The sequence below is a fragment of the Amblyomma americanum genome, chromosome 1 (assembly GCF_052857255.1).
Source record: "Amblyomma americanum isolate KBUSLIRL-KWMA chromosome 1, ASM5285725v1, whole genome shotgun sequence".
Classification (NCBI taxonomy): Eukaryota; Metazoa; Arthropoda; class Arachnida; order Ixodida; family Ixodidae; genus Amblyomma; species Amblyomma americanum.
The window spans coordinates 418,151,348-418,165,746 of NC_135497.1; the positions used below are offsets into that span (position 1 = coordinate 418,151,348).

At 49.5% G+C, this 14,399-nt stretch overlaps 1 pseudogene; it reads left to right on the top strand.

Moving 5' to 3' along the window:
• The first annotated feature begins 10,482 nt into the window (after positions 1 to 10,482).
• LOC144124560 (uncharacterized) lies at positions 10,483 to 12,210 on the top strand (annotated as a pseudogene).
• The last annotated feature ends 2,189 nt before the right edge of the window (positions 12,211 to 14,399 follow it).

Sequence of the window (14,399 nt, forward strand, 5' to 3'; positions counted from 1 at the left end):
CTCGCACAATTCCTGTCTTTCTTGAGCCAACTGAAGATCTTCTTTTTCTTTCTGCTCGCATAATTCCCATCTTTCTTGAGCCAACCAAATCTCTTCTTTTTCTTACTGCTCGCACAATTCCTGTCTTTCTTGAGCCAACCGAAGCTCTTCTTTTTCTTACTGCTCGCACAATTCCCGTCTTTCTTGGGCCAACCGAAGCTTCTTTCCTGCGTCTAACGATCGTTTCCAAAGTCTCGTCGACCTCCTCAGTAGTCACCTCCTCCTGCCGCATAACCTCGAGAATTTTTTTTTTATTTTCGCAGAACGTAGCGAAATACCCAGCTCCTGGCAAAGTTCGAGCAGGTCCTGCACTTTTAACTTCTCCATCGTGAGTTCCACAATGCGTTAGCAAGCCCACTAAAACAAAAGCCCTAGCTTGAAGTGGACAAAGCAGTTTCCCTAAATCAATTTCCCAGACAACAGGAATCCGCACAGATTACGGTCTGGCGAAATGAACGGAAAACATTGGGCACTCACCCTGCCAAGGTATAGCTGACGCCTGTCAGTCCCGTAGCTGCCGAGGTCCGTTGGAGCCGGTAACTTCACATGGACGTCCCACAGCTGCCATCCAGTCGTCGGGATTCAGGTAGCGTCACTGGGCTGGAGAAGAGACGAGAACGATCGGAGGAAGAAAACTTGGAAAACTTTATACAAGGACTATTTACGTTATGTACAAGCACGGGCAACTGAGAGTTCTTCTCAGTAAAGAGAGCTTCTTAGGAGTCGGGAGTCTTTGATGCCTCTCAAGAAGGGGGCTCTCTCTAGGCATCAAACCAGCAGCTCCTTAAATACTTTTCGTATTCCCCAGATCCATAGCTGGGGAATACGGTTCGAAGAATGATGTCCAATCACATGATGGCACTGATGGTACCACCCACGGCAGGGCGGTCCTGAAGTTTCTTCGCAGCTCGGTCGAGGGAAAGGGAACAGGACCCGGTCACGTTGTCGTCCCCGCGGCTTCCAGGTGGCCGCGCACGTGCGTCCGAAGGGCACCTGCACGACACACGAATGCAGGCTGCCTCCCCGCAGGTGTCGAAAGAGCTTGTACTGGTGACCGGAACGCGGAAGCTCTGTCGAAGGTGCGGCACTCGGGCAATTGTTCAAATCCAGCGTGACTGAAGGGGACCACACTGATACCGCACTTCATCGTGGCGAAGACCGGAACGAATGCGCTTATGGTCGTCGCTGGCATTCCTGTTGAACACGTGGAGACGCTATCGTCGCTGCTTCCGGCATTCCTGTTCGAACACGTGGGGACGCTATTGTCGTCGTTCCCTCTGGCAGTCCTGCAGTCACGTCTCCCCCAGAGGGCTCACCCACCCTCGCGGTGGTCTTCAGGGAATCCTCCCCATGCCCGACTTCACCGAATTCCACAGCAGGAAGGAAGCGCGAGCACGACAGGAGGCACCCTTTGCTTGCATACTCCGCTGCGTTGAAAGTCGTAAGCCTTTCACTGGGTGGTTAAGTCTTATCAGCGTACAAGCTTTTTCTCTACGAACAGGCTTTGCGGGAATTGTTTTCATTGCGGCCTGCACACTGCGCTTTGACTGTCTGAATCTCTGATTTTGTCTTTGACTGCGCTGCGACTTAGGTTATTTCATGATTTTATTTGTTTTGATTTCTTCAAGATTTTCTGATTAAACTGTTTTATTTCATTTTGATGGCTTAGCTCCTTTTCAATTCTTCTGAATTGGCTTTAAATCCCGGAAAAGCGCTGCTTGTACGAACTCTCTTTCTTTATTTTATATTGTTCTTGTATGTTTCTGAGGCGACCAATAAAGGGTAAAAAAGGAATTTGTCTTCACGGATGTGGAATCAAGGAGGACAGGCTGACTTCTGAGCGCAACGCAGCTGTACCTACGTTGCGCTTTCCTGGATTCTGTGCTGGTAGTACGCGGGCCGGCAAGACCGTCCTCAGATCACAATAAACTGACATTAATACAACAGCACACAAGCGCAGAGGTACTCCCGTGTAAGTCCTGGACAATTGTTATTTCACTGCGTTAGCAGTATGACCCTCATTTGATCAAAATATGTGGCGGGCGTTGTAACAAGAGGGTTGCATCACTAGAGTGCGGAACGAAGGTGCGCGAGAGGGTCAGGAGGAAGTGAAAGAGAGAGGACCGGGTGTTCTGTATAGCGCCCCTTGTGGGAACGAGAGGAGCTCGCGTTCACGTTGGTGCCGCCGCCGTCTCTGCATGCGAAGGAGTGCACTAAAGACAGTGAGAGAAAGAGGCTTGGCAGCCGCAGTGCGCCTAGTGGGAAAGCGATTAACTATTCATCCTCTCACAACTGGCTTGCAGCTGTGTTGAACCTACTCTGATATGAGGTAATCAGAACTGCACGCGCTGCAAAAATGTTGTCTTCCAGGTGCCTCATTCCGCGGCTGCTGGCTCCATCACTAGGGAAGAAAGAGCCCCAGTATACAGGTGCTGCACGCTGGAGCATCGGTGGACACCATGTTTTTCAAGGGCTGCGCACCGCGTCGCAACAGGGCTTCGTAAAGCTGTGTTCGCGTAGTTTCTATCGCCGCTAATTTAAGCAGACGGTGAAAGTCTGCCTGCACTTTCCAAAAAAAGTCAGAACTACATTTCCAATTACTCCAACGATTGTTAGAAACATAGTTCATCATTGTTCACATATTTCAAGCACGAATTGTGTTGTTCCTGCAGCCCTGACTTTTCTGATAAATTTGTGATATATTCTATGCTTCTTGCTATCTTCATTAGGAAGTTAACGTGTAATCCAAAGTTTACGGGTACGATGATTGCGCTCTGCTGTTTTCATGGAAAAACTTTCTGTACAGATACTTTAACAATGCTTAGAAAATTCTCATTCGCTTCGTTCGGGTTCATTTCCTGAATCGTATTGGCGCAATTAAAATTTTCTAAAATGTCTCTAAATTTAAGGCTATTTTCATTATTAATATCCTGAAAGCACGCTTTTAAAAGTTCGTGCTTATTTATCGTGTTTTTAATACAAGTGAATGTCGGTAACGGCCTCTGGTGCCAGAAAGAATGACGCCAGCTTCAAGACTGTCAGTTTCAAAATTTTTTATGAACATATTTAGTTATGACGAGCAGGAAGGTGTACTGCGCAATTGTGAATGAGTTACAATAGAAAGTGCGTTTACTTTAAAGAAAAGGTCCTGCCTTTCTGCCTCAGCATCTGAGACAGATATTGTAAACGAAATAAAAAATAAAATCTTGATGCGGGCGGGAAAATGCTGTATAGCATTAGAGTATCGCCCGTCAATTTTTCTTTCCCATTAGCTTCCTTTAAGGCGAAGAAGATAGTTTGGTGCCTTTGTTGAGCTGCTTGCCATAGAACCTGAAAACACGAAAAGATAACAATAGCACAATCAGGTCTTTCACGTCAACTGCATGAAATGGTTGTTCGTTTCTTCCTTGCTATTTATACTTTCTTCCGATCAATATTGAAATGCAACAGCTCTTGGAACACAAAGAATCGGGTCAGTATTATTTATGAACCAAACTTTGTAGTTTTCAATTTGTGTTGAGCCTTCTGTATTCACAGCAACACTCATCCCCGATGCTGCTAAACCTTGATGTTTTTCTCAGTATGAAATTTTTAATCATGCATCGGATACGTGTAAGTGCGCTACGCATGTGCGTGTGTTTATGCGTGTGTGCCTGGGCTTCTGCGTTCAATGAATAGAAAAATCAAGTGTTCGCAATGCAGCTATAGAAGCTCCCGAGTGAGATTTCAAAGAAATGGCGCCGCCCAGGGAACCTTCCGGCCGTATGCACTGTTCTTACTTCGTGTTCATAGGAAACTCTGGTGAACATCATACCAAAAGCCTGGTGAAGCCGATGGAGAAATTGTAGCCAAAATCATTCAAACTTTTCCGCCCGAAAGGTGCCCATCAAGAGCATTTTTAAATCCAAGCAAATTGAGCGCTATTCGACTCCAGGCCGGCGCAAACAGAGCAGCATCGTTAACGACGTCACAGCTCACTCGGCCATCGCCTCAGCGTCCAGCGCTATGTGTGGTAATTGGTAACAGCCTTTGACAGCGGCTGACTCATCGCCATCTCTCGCGCGTTCATTGTGCGCTTCTAAATTATAGCCAGCAGTATTGGTGGAGCATCCGTATCTGTGCAAAGAAGCGTGATCAGCTAACATCAGTTTGCCAATATCCATCAAGGGAAAAGTATGCAACAGCTGTATCTTACCGATACTCACTTTAGGGGGAGAAACGTGGACGTTAAGGAAAAGAGTTTAACTTAAATTAAGAATAACGCAGCTAGCTATGGAAAGTAAAATGATATGTATAACGTTAAGAGACAGGAAGAGGGCAGAGTGGGCCTGGGAGCCAACACTGGTTAATGACATCGTAGTCGAAATACCTAAAAAAGAAATAGGCTTGGGAGGGGCATGTAATGCAGAAGCAGCATGACCGATGGTCGTTAAGGGTAACGGACTAGATTCCAAGAGAAGGCAAGCGCAGCTAGGGGTGGCTGGAAGTAACATGCCTGGATGAGATTAAGAAGTTAGTGGTGATAGGCTGGCTGCAGCTGGCACAGGACAGGGTTAATTGGAGAGACATGGGAGGCCTTTGTCCTGCAGTGGGCGTAGTCAGGCTGATGACTGTGATGAGACAAAAGATGGCACAGTGTGACTTCGTCGCCAACGGCGCCATTCAACGCATTTGCATTAAGGCTCCCGTTCCGGACAAAATCCGGCGTCATTGTCACTGGTGTCGGCGCCGCGAGCCAAGGAGCTGGTGGCCCACCTGCCGCCTAGGTCACATGTCCTTGTGATGTCCTCACAACCTGGTGGCGGAAGGAAGTTAAATTAATGATTGGTCGTGAGACGTTCCTTAGGAAGCGCAACCTATGTCTCACAAAGCCCCACCGGTGGCTGTGTTTGAAGCAACCACCCGCCGGTGCCGTGGCGCATCGCTTAAGCGCGGCACCACTGCTTCAGGGATGGTATGTGGACAGCCCGCGATTTATGAATGTAAAGTACACAATGACGAATACCGTATATATGGGCATGTAGGCTGAACCTAGGTGCAGTGTTACGCAAAGAGGACCCCGGGTCGCTAAAGGCACCCATTAGGACAACCACGTCACACGCTAAAGGCGGAGCTTTGAGATTTAAGGAAGAGCTATAAGAAGTTTTCGTGTAGCCGCAAACTGTGGTGAGAAGGGAGCTAAATCTGTGACTCCACGGAGACCTGCCAGGCGTATACGTGAGTGCGCGTGCAGAGCCACATGTGTCAGGCGCCGAAAAGGGGAAATATTCTTGGTGCTGGCTCTTTGCCCCTCTCGCAACGACTGATATAATTTGAGGCGGTGAAGAGAAAAAGCTGATGGAACAAAAAGGATTACTGATCGTAAAGCGAAGAGTCGGGGGAGGCCTGAAAGAAATACACGCAGTGAAGAAAAAAGCCGGGGAGAGCCGCGTGGTCCTCCCATTATTAAAGTACAAAGCGCAGATATATACGCCTACGCTCGCGTCGAGTTTCGCGCAAGCGTAGACTGGCTCCAGCACACGTGCGTGCTCGTATTCGCGTGGCGCGTACGCCTAGAAAATGTCCTTGGAGCCGGGCCTCAGGGCGGCAGAACGCGTCGCTAAGACCATATAGGAGCGGGCGGGAGGTACAGCGCATCAAGCGGCTTACACGCATGCAACATACCGCGGCTTACATACCAGTGTCGTGACATGTAAGCCGGGTGTAGTGCTCGCCAGGAGCCATGCTTTGCCTGCCTCCGTTTGCCTCTCCCGGGGGTATATTGTAAATATATCCGAATAAACTCTTTACTTAAACAAAAAAGTAGCGATAACAGCATGAGAATCTGAACGCGCCAGCAGCACCAAAATTGAAGCGGCTGAAGTCGAGACACACGAAGCCCCAAGCGCAGCGGGGACACCGACTGCACTGGCCAGCTGGAAAACAAGAGGTCGATGGCGGCAGCTGCAGAAACCGCGAAAGCAGCCAGGGTAGCCAGGCGCGCTGCTCAGCTCGACGAACGCGTCCGGTACACAGATTGCTGGCCGATTCGCGACTGCTGCTTCCCCCTTACACGAGCCGTCCTAGAATGTGCCACGCCTTTCCTGCAATTTTTTTCATTCTTGCACCTACTCTCGACAACAAGGTAGACGGCATTTTTTTTCTCGCGAACGTCACCAGGAACTTTAGCGCTAGTGATGTCAGCGGGAGGATGTGGAAGTTGCCCCAATCGTGAGGCGCAGCGAAAGCGTAACGGGAATAGAATCCCGACGCGGCAGCTTAGAATGTAGAGAAGACGAGGCAACGGTGCCGTGATCAGGAAGTGCGCAAGGCGCCACGCGAGGGACAAGCAAACCGCGGCGGTGCATGCCACTCGTGCATTTGCGAGTCAATTAGGCGCGAAACCATTCGTTTATGCGTGTTCTGCCTGCTACACTCTCTGAAAGACGCTGCGAGTTTCAGTAGCCTATAGATGTGCACTTAAGTACCTCTTCATTCACCAGAATCATCATGATGTGGTGTTAAGCGGTTAGCTAGCGCTGAAATTTGTCATACTTTTGATGTTCCCTTGCTAATTATTTTTCTTGCTATTTCTATCTTATACGTGACTGTTAGTAAAGCTAGGAAGATTGAAGCACACGCTGGAAAGTTTGTGTGCAATCTTAACAATATTACTTACGGGGGTCGAGCATCAATTTTTTAATGAATTCCAAAATGCTAGTTTTTTTTCGCACGAACCTTGTTAGCTACTGGTTACCACCTAAGTCGTATGGCGAGTGCTTTGATTTAAAGGGGTACAAGCACAAAGTTTTTGGAGCTGAATTTTTGCTTTCAAAGAAGCCTACATGCCTAGTAATCATGAAAATGAGCTCAAAACACAGTGCTGAGCCTGACAAATTTATTAGAAACGATTCTGCGCCGTCAGTTTCTGCCTCGGTCGCCGCCAGCGCTTATGTACATATGTACATTACAGTCGACCAGCCAACCTAGACTAACACATTTCTAATGACATCGGTGCAGCCGGCAAGCACTGATAATTTTTTTGAACAACCCCTGGTTTCGGCGACGTCAAAACAATCTGCGCAAGTGCACTTTGACAACACTCGATGCGAAGGAAAATTCAGAGCAGCTTCTCGGGAGACATTCAAAGTGTTATTAAATTATTTTGCGCACAACACCTTCGACAGGACTTTGCTAGAAGGCACCTCCTTAGAGGGGTGGAGACACCAAATTTTTGGTTGGCATGTTCTTTGTTTCAAACGTTGCGTATTGCTCCAGGACGCGTGATGAACGCTGCGAAATTCATATATGTGCGGTAAATAATTTATTATTGCATTCTTTACACTGAGTGATTTCGGTGTCGGTTCTGGGCGCCGGGGTGTGTTGTGACGTCACTATTATGGAAGAGCAGCAACCCTGGTCACAAGGGCCCCAACAATTGTGACACACGTAATGCTGCGTAGTCTGCTCTCATACACGTGTTGCGCATAGCAGCGCTTTTCGAAATCATGTGCCGGCAAACTTGGCCGGTACTGCGATATGCTGAGAAAAGCCAATCGAGCGAGGGATGACACCGACTCCTGAAATCAAGCGGCCCGCTTCGGCCGATCTCAGTCGGTATACCGCGAATGCCAGCGCGGTTTCTCCGTTGTATTTCGCTTTGCCACGCCGACGCCCATTCTCGGCGGACGTCTGTCTCCTTGGCCCATAACTGTCCCTGTTCTCATTACAGCGGCACGATGCCTCACTTTTCTACCGACCAATACCCGTCTCTGTCTTCACTTCACTCCGCCCGCGCAGCCTCGCGCAGCGCGGCTGCTCAGAATCCCGTGGCTGCTGAACACGATATCTGCTACTTTTTTAGCAAACAGCCCATGTATTCCCTAAATGAATGCTTCCATACAACTGTACAGGGTTCAGCATTTACCGCGCGGGTACGTAACTCCCCCAAGAATGCGCCCATGACGGCGACTGCATCTCGGCGCTGTACTTTTGTTTGCATATCTGCGTCTGTATGCGGGCACCAATTGCGCGTTAGTACGGCATGAATTGCAAGCTGCGCTCTACTTGGGTTAAAAAAGCAATTCTCTTTTGCGCCGCTTGTGCGTTTACTTGTTTGCGCAGTGCGAGAACTTTGCCAGAATCACCGAAGAATGCCAGCGCCAGCCTCGGGAACGCTTCATAGCCAGGTTGTTGACACCGCGTACGATCGGCGCTTCTGACTCGTTGTAACTGCTTTTTTTCTGCTTTTTCCGATGAGTGCAATACTGGAATTTATATTGGTTCATCTAGAGGTATGTTCGGCGCTTATTTGCGATAAATAAAATGGCTTAATTTGTTGCTCTCAAGCGACGCCGACGACTGCTAGCTGCCGCCGCGGGCGCCTGCAGCATTGGTCGTCTGCAGACTGGGTCACACCGCCTAGCAGCGGCGCTTCCCGCTCGCGGTATTTGCGTCTTAAGATGTAAGCAGCCCTCGATTTCAGGTCACTGTTGTCAAAACTACGCTCGATGATCATTTGTATTCGCTAAAACTTGTGAGCTCGCTATCCACAATCGCCGACATCGCACATACGAACCCGGCGGACTCGCTAAGCCTATTCGTACTGCAGCCGAGCAGAAAGGTGAGCGTATGAAATGTAGTCGCTCGTTTCGGTTATTCGTTGTACTGAGAATGTATAAAAGATATCAACTGTAGTCACCGTCTCATCAAAGGGAAGGTTTCGCTCGGCCGCCGATATATGGCGCCGGCTGGTGCGTCAGCAACGGCAGACGGACAGTATATGCCGATCAGTGCCTCGCCGATGTCGCGCGGGTCGCGCGTCGCCGTTCATAGAACGTCACGTTACTGTGCTGTGATGTCACAACTATCCACAGATATGGTTCCACAGCTCTACGTCACCAAGTATAAAACGCTAGTAATTGGTCTATGTCGTGAGAAAGAGCATATAGGGACTTTTGGAGCTGAATTAAAATATATTTCGAGCGTTTGTTGCATCCAAAACGTCACCGTGGGTGACCTTACATACAGAGGAGGCCCATAACAAGAATATTGTAGCTTCAAAATTTGCTGCCTCAATCCCTTTAAGGCCTTGAAACAAATCTTATCTTTTGTTTGCGTCCGAACTTTGGCGTCTGTAACTCTTTAATATGAGGTGGGAGCCTTGGGGCAGCCTTTGTTGTTCACTTTAATGCGTAGACACGCTTAACTTTACCTTATACTATAGCATATGTATTAGCGGCCGAGTACTCTTAAAACTAAGCACCTGCGATTTATCTTCTCACGTTTAAAAATGTTGCCACCTACAAACAGGGACACGTCATGCGGCCAGCATGCCTTGGCTAGCTGGGCTTAATTCTAGATTTATTTCCGTGTCTGGAGCCGCCGTCGTAACCACACCCGTCTTTCGATTGAATTCGATTTCCGCCCGTCTTGAAGGGAAAACCTCACCTCGTTTCCCCCTTTGCCAGGGTGGCCCGTCGCAAGCGAGTAGAAACGAGCGAGCACACACTTCCGTTAATCGATATCTATCCCGTTTTCGGTCGACTTACACCCAACTGAGGGGCCACTCCATTGTTCTTCCCGAAGGAAGCGAAGTTCCTCCTTATCGTGCCTGGCACGGGCCCGGTCTCCTCTCGAACAAAAAAGTGGCGACGGTTCGCAGCGCCCCCTTTGCTATCACTTCAGAGCCAGCTGCATGCCTTTATATGGTACCTGTATTGTTCACGCGCTCCAGCCTTTAATTTTCCCAGCACCGGGAATCAATGTTTTGACGGACCCTGAAAGGCACCGGGAACGTCCGCCTTTCTTGCAGGTGTATTCGTGCGTCGCCGACCACCGGAGTAGCGGAGCAGGGACACTGCTCCTCAGAGAAGGCAGGCCGTATATATAGTCCCCTGTCTGAAATAGAAAACTCGTAATCAAAGGATGTCTAAAGCTACTGGCCTGTTACGAATGCGCGTGGGAGCGATAAGGCAGTATTATATTCTTCTAGGCACCCTCACAGTGAATAGCTTGTTGATGTACTTTACACAGCTCACTCAAAATAGAACAAAAAAGAAAAATTCTTAAATAAGGCACGCAAGGCACGACATAACACGCACGAACTTGGCTTCCGTGGTCCCCATCATAACAGAGAATTTATTTTTTAATGATAATTTGAACCCAGGAAACAAAAGGCTCTTCGACAAGGCACTGTCGCTCAGGAAGGAGAATAGCTGGAAGTTTTTGTGGGTTTAGAATTACCATATTAAAGAGAGACAAAAGCCCGAAACCAAGGTGCATAGGGGAATGTTCTTATATGATTGTTACTTTTTAATTAGTGCTGCTAAACTGTGAGAAAATAATTCTTCATTTATTATGTTACTTGAAGGAAAATAATTATAAAGAAGCAGGAAAAACAACCATGCAGCCAGTGGGATATGAACTCACGACCTCGAAATTTCGCGTCCGGTGTTCTACCGGATGCGAAAGAGACGAAGAGCGACGAAGAAGGCACGCCCCGCGTGGCTACCTGCGGTAACAGCACCGCAGGTAGCCGTTGTCCTGGAGCCCTGATTGAGCCGCCCTGCGGAACTCCTATGGAAAGAAGAAGACAACGAAGATAGTCCCCCGGAGGTAGCCATGAGCAACTACGAATCGACACGGATTGACGCGGGCCGCTGGCCTAACCACCGCAGCAACCCCAAGAAGGACAAAAGTGGCAGTGGTGGGGGCGGCAGCAGCAGCACTGGCCACGGTAGCGGTGGAAAAAGTGGCGACCCATTCCGGTTTGAGGGGGAGGGGCTCGTCTTCCGAGCGAAGCTCATCGGCAGCCAGGCGGTACCCGAGGCCCGCGGGGACCGCATGTGCCAGGACACCATGACCCGGCTCAAGATGGCTGTCCTAACGTCCGGTGAGCATAAGCAGCGGGTCCAGTTGACCGTTTCCCTCCAAAGGATCAAGACACGTGACGAAAAGACCGGGGAGCTGGTGTTCCAACATCAGGTGGATCGAATTTCCATCATAAAAGATGCCAGTGACGCCCGGGCTTTCGGCTACATCTTCATGACCCCGGGCGGTTGCAACCGCTTTATTGCCACCAAGACCAAAAATGCTGCCTCCCAGCTAGTGGGGGCCCTGGGCGAACTCTTCCAAGTGGTGATGGAGATGAAGCAGCACGAGCTGCGCATAGCAAAGCAGGAGAAGCGGCAGCAGCGGCAGGTCTGCACGCCACCGAACGACTTCTCCAACCGCAGGGAGGTACAGGAGTTGATCTGCAGCCTAGAGGGTGCAAGAAGTAGTAATTGCCCTGTGCCGGAAACAACCCCAACGGTGGACGACCTCGCCTTTCAGTCTGAGCTGAACTGCCTGCAGAAGGAAATCCTGCAGATGGAGGCGATGATATCCGCCGCAGCCACTTTGGCACCACACAACCCGTTTGAAACATCATTTGTGCTCAACCCCAGGCAGCAGTATCATCCCGGGTCCCGTGCCTACATGTCCGAGCCAGCAAAAACCATGAAGTCTCCGACACCTCAGCTGCCGCCGCTGCCTCCTGTTACCCGTGCCACCTTACAGACCGCCGGCACCTTCGGTGGGAGAGCGCAGCAGCGGCACTGTGCTGTGCCGCCGTCGCGCACCCTGCCGTTGGGCACCCTGCCTCAAGCGACGCCCTCCCTGCGCCCCACGCCCTTGGCCGACCGTTTTGCCGACGTCGGCCACATGGCTGAGGGCAATAGCAGCAAGAGGAGCAACCGTTTTGGGGAACTCAGGAGTCCCCCAAAAACACTCGCTGAGCTGCCCAAGCCGACCAGCGGCTGGCATACATTTGATAAGGAGGAAGAACAGGGCGAGGGTCTCCCACCACCCGCCTTTCCGCCCCCGCCACCACCACTGACCACGCTAGACGAGGGCTTCTGCGGCGGCAGAAACGCGTCCACCGTGTCCCAATTCCTGCCGCCCGTGGCCACCGCCACACCAGCTGCAACTACCACCCCCTCCTCGTCCTTGTCCAGCAGCAACAACATCTTGAGCCGCTGCCGAGGACAGGAGCCCTTTGCGGACGAGTTCTTTGCGGCCCCTTCCCCTCCTGGCAGCAAGGACTTCAAAGCCAACGCAAGCCCAGCCAGGCCAGTCCTACTGCCTAGACTAACAGCAAGCAGCTCGCCATGGTCCACGTCACCGCAAACGACGGTACCCTTGCGCCGCTGATTAAGCTTCCACCACCCATCTAACTGACAGCGACAGTTTCACGACACGTAAGTTGAGTTGAGTTGAGTTGTATGCTACAGGTGGGATTAGCCTTGCTTAGTCTGGCGGCAATTGCTTCACCTTAGCGTCACTTATACGTTAATAACGACTTAAAACCTCTCAGATCTGCCCCGCTATGCGCACAGTTCATTATAGTAGTACATATTACACTCTCGCAGTCACAATCTATGCACACATTCACTCTAAGCAGAATAAACTCCACTCCAGAAGTCACCATCAATGCACATATTCGGTCACAGTAGAACATAGTCCATTGCAGTGCCACCATCCATGCACACATTCACTCACAGTATAACAAGGCCCACTCCAGAAGACACCATCTATGCACACATTCAATCACAGCAGACCATAGTCCATTCTTGCTGTCGGTGTCCTGCAGAAATGTCGAACGAACGCGTGCAGCCTCCCTTCCGCATGTCTGGTTTTCACTCGGGTAGACAATATCCTGAAATATACTGTGAAGGGCTCCTGTCTTCTTGAAGCAAGCGAACATCACATACCTTTCCACGTTTTACTCTGGGCAGTACATAATATGATGCTCTATAACCCTATGACAACAGGTTGAACCGGACAAGACCCTAACTTCCGTAAAGCTTCCTCAATAGCAACGCTTTCGGCCGTTGTGGAGAATACGACAGCAGTAAAGCGTACACATTACTTACAGTGCAAAGAAGGAACCTAAAAAGCCATTGCGCTAGCTTGTTTAACCTTGTCCATAGAACCATCCGTGAAAATTTGAAGGTGGCTGACATAACCTGTTTCCAAATATTCAAGTACGAGGAAACGCGTTGCTGCCAAAGAACAGCTGCGCTTTGCGCTCACATGGAGAATTGTAAATTTACTCTCGAAGATCGGAAAAGACAAGGGGGGTTTCGACCGTTTCTTTTGACTTCGAATATTAAGGCCTATAAAACTAAGAGTATTGAGTGCCAAGTAAGCCTTCGACTCATATCTCTTACAGAGCCGCTGGAGAAGGGATTGCCCAGCTACCATCTCATCTTGGCGCCCAAGATGCATTAGTAGTCTCTGAGAAGCGACAAGGCTAAGAGGTTTCGATAGACTCATGAAGTACTGCCTTGTTCGCAGGCACCTGAGGAACTCCAATGGCTCTTCTTAGATCATTCCTATGGAAAAGTTCGAGACGTTCAAGCTGTGATTTCGGGGAAAATTAAAGGTAATTGATATATTATACGACTTACCATCGGCGCTTCATGAAATTTGACCATTGAAGAAGGATGGTTTCCCATTTATCACTTGCGATTCTATGGATCACATTGAGACGCGATGATAGAGATGTGACAATCGCGTCGACAGCTTTTCGCCACTGTAGACGGGAGTCAATAATGACGACCAGGAAACGCGGATGATTAAATTTGCGGATGCAAGAGTAGCCAAGGTCTATCTTCAACCCTGCTTGACGTCTTCCTACACCTGGAAACAAAACAAAGCTGGATTTTCCCACTGATAGAGACAATCCTACACCTTGAAGGTAAGATTGTACCGAAAGTAGAGCCTGCCCAGCTATCAGGGCTAATCGCTTGTGTTGGTAGCCAGTAATCCAAATACAGATGTCATCAGCATATATTGACATACGCACTTGCTTGCAATTTTTTTTGCAACGAACCGGGAAGGCCACCCATTTTCGACGTCATAGAGCGCGGGGGAAAGAACACTTCCTTGAGGCACACCTCGTGATAGAACCCTTTCGGTGCTTAAGGTACTCTCTAACCGTACCCGAACAACACGATCAATGATAAACGTGCAAATTAATCTTAACCTTTGGCCCTGAATTCCCATGCCTTACAAACTGTTCAGAATTGAGCTCTCAAGTATGTTGTTATAAGCTTTTGAAACGTCAAGAAAAATGGCTAAGGTGATAAGGTGGAAAGGTGGAAAGCTCTCTGTTCAATGTGACTCACCAAGTCTAACCGCTATCTTGCGCACTAAGACCTCGGTGGAATCCTGTCATACACGTTGGCAGTGCGTTGCTGTCCTCAAGCCACCACGATAAGCGTTCATTTACGAGCTTCTCCGCCAACTTAGCTACACAGGAGGTCAATGACACGGGGCGATGCAAGGCAAGGTCCGTTATGTCATTGCGAGGCTTCAGTACTGGAACTACATATGCT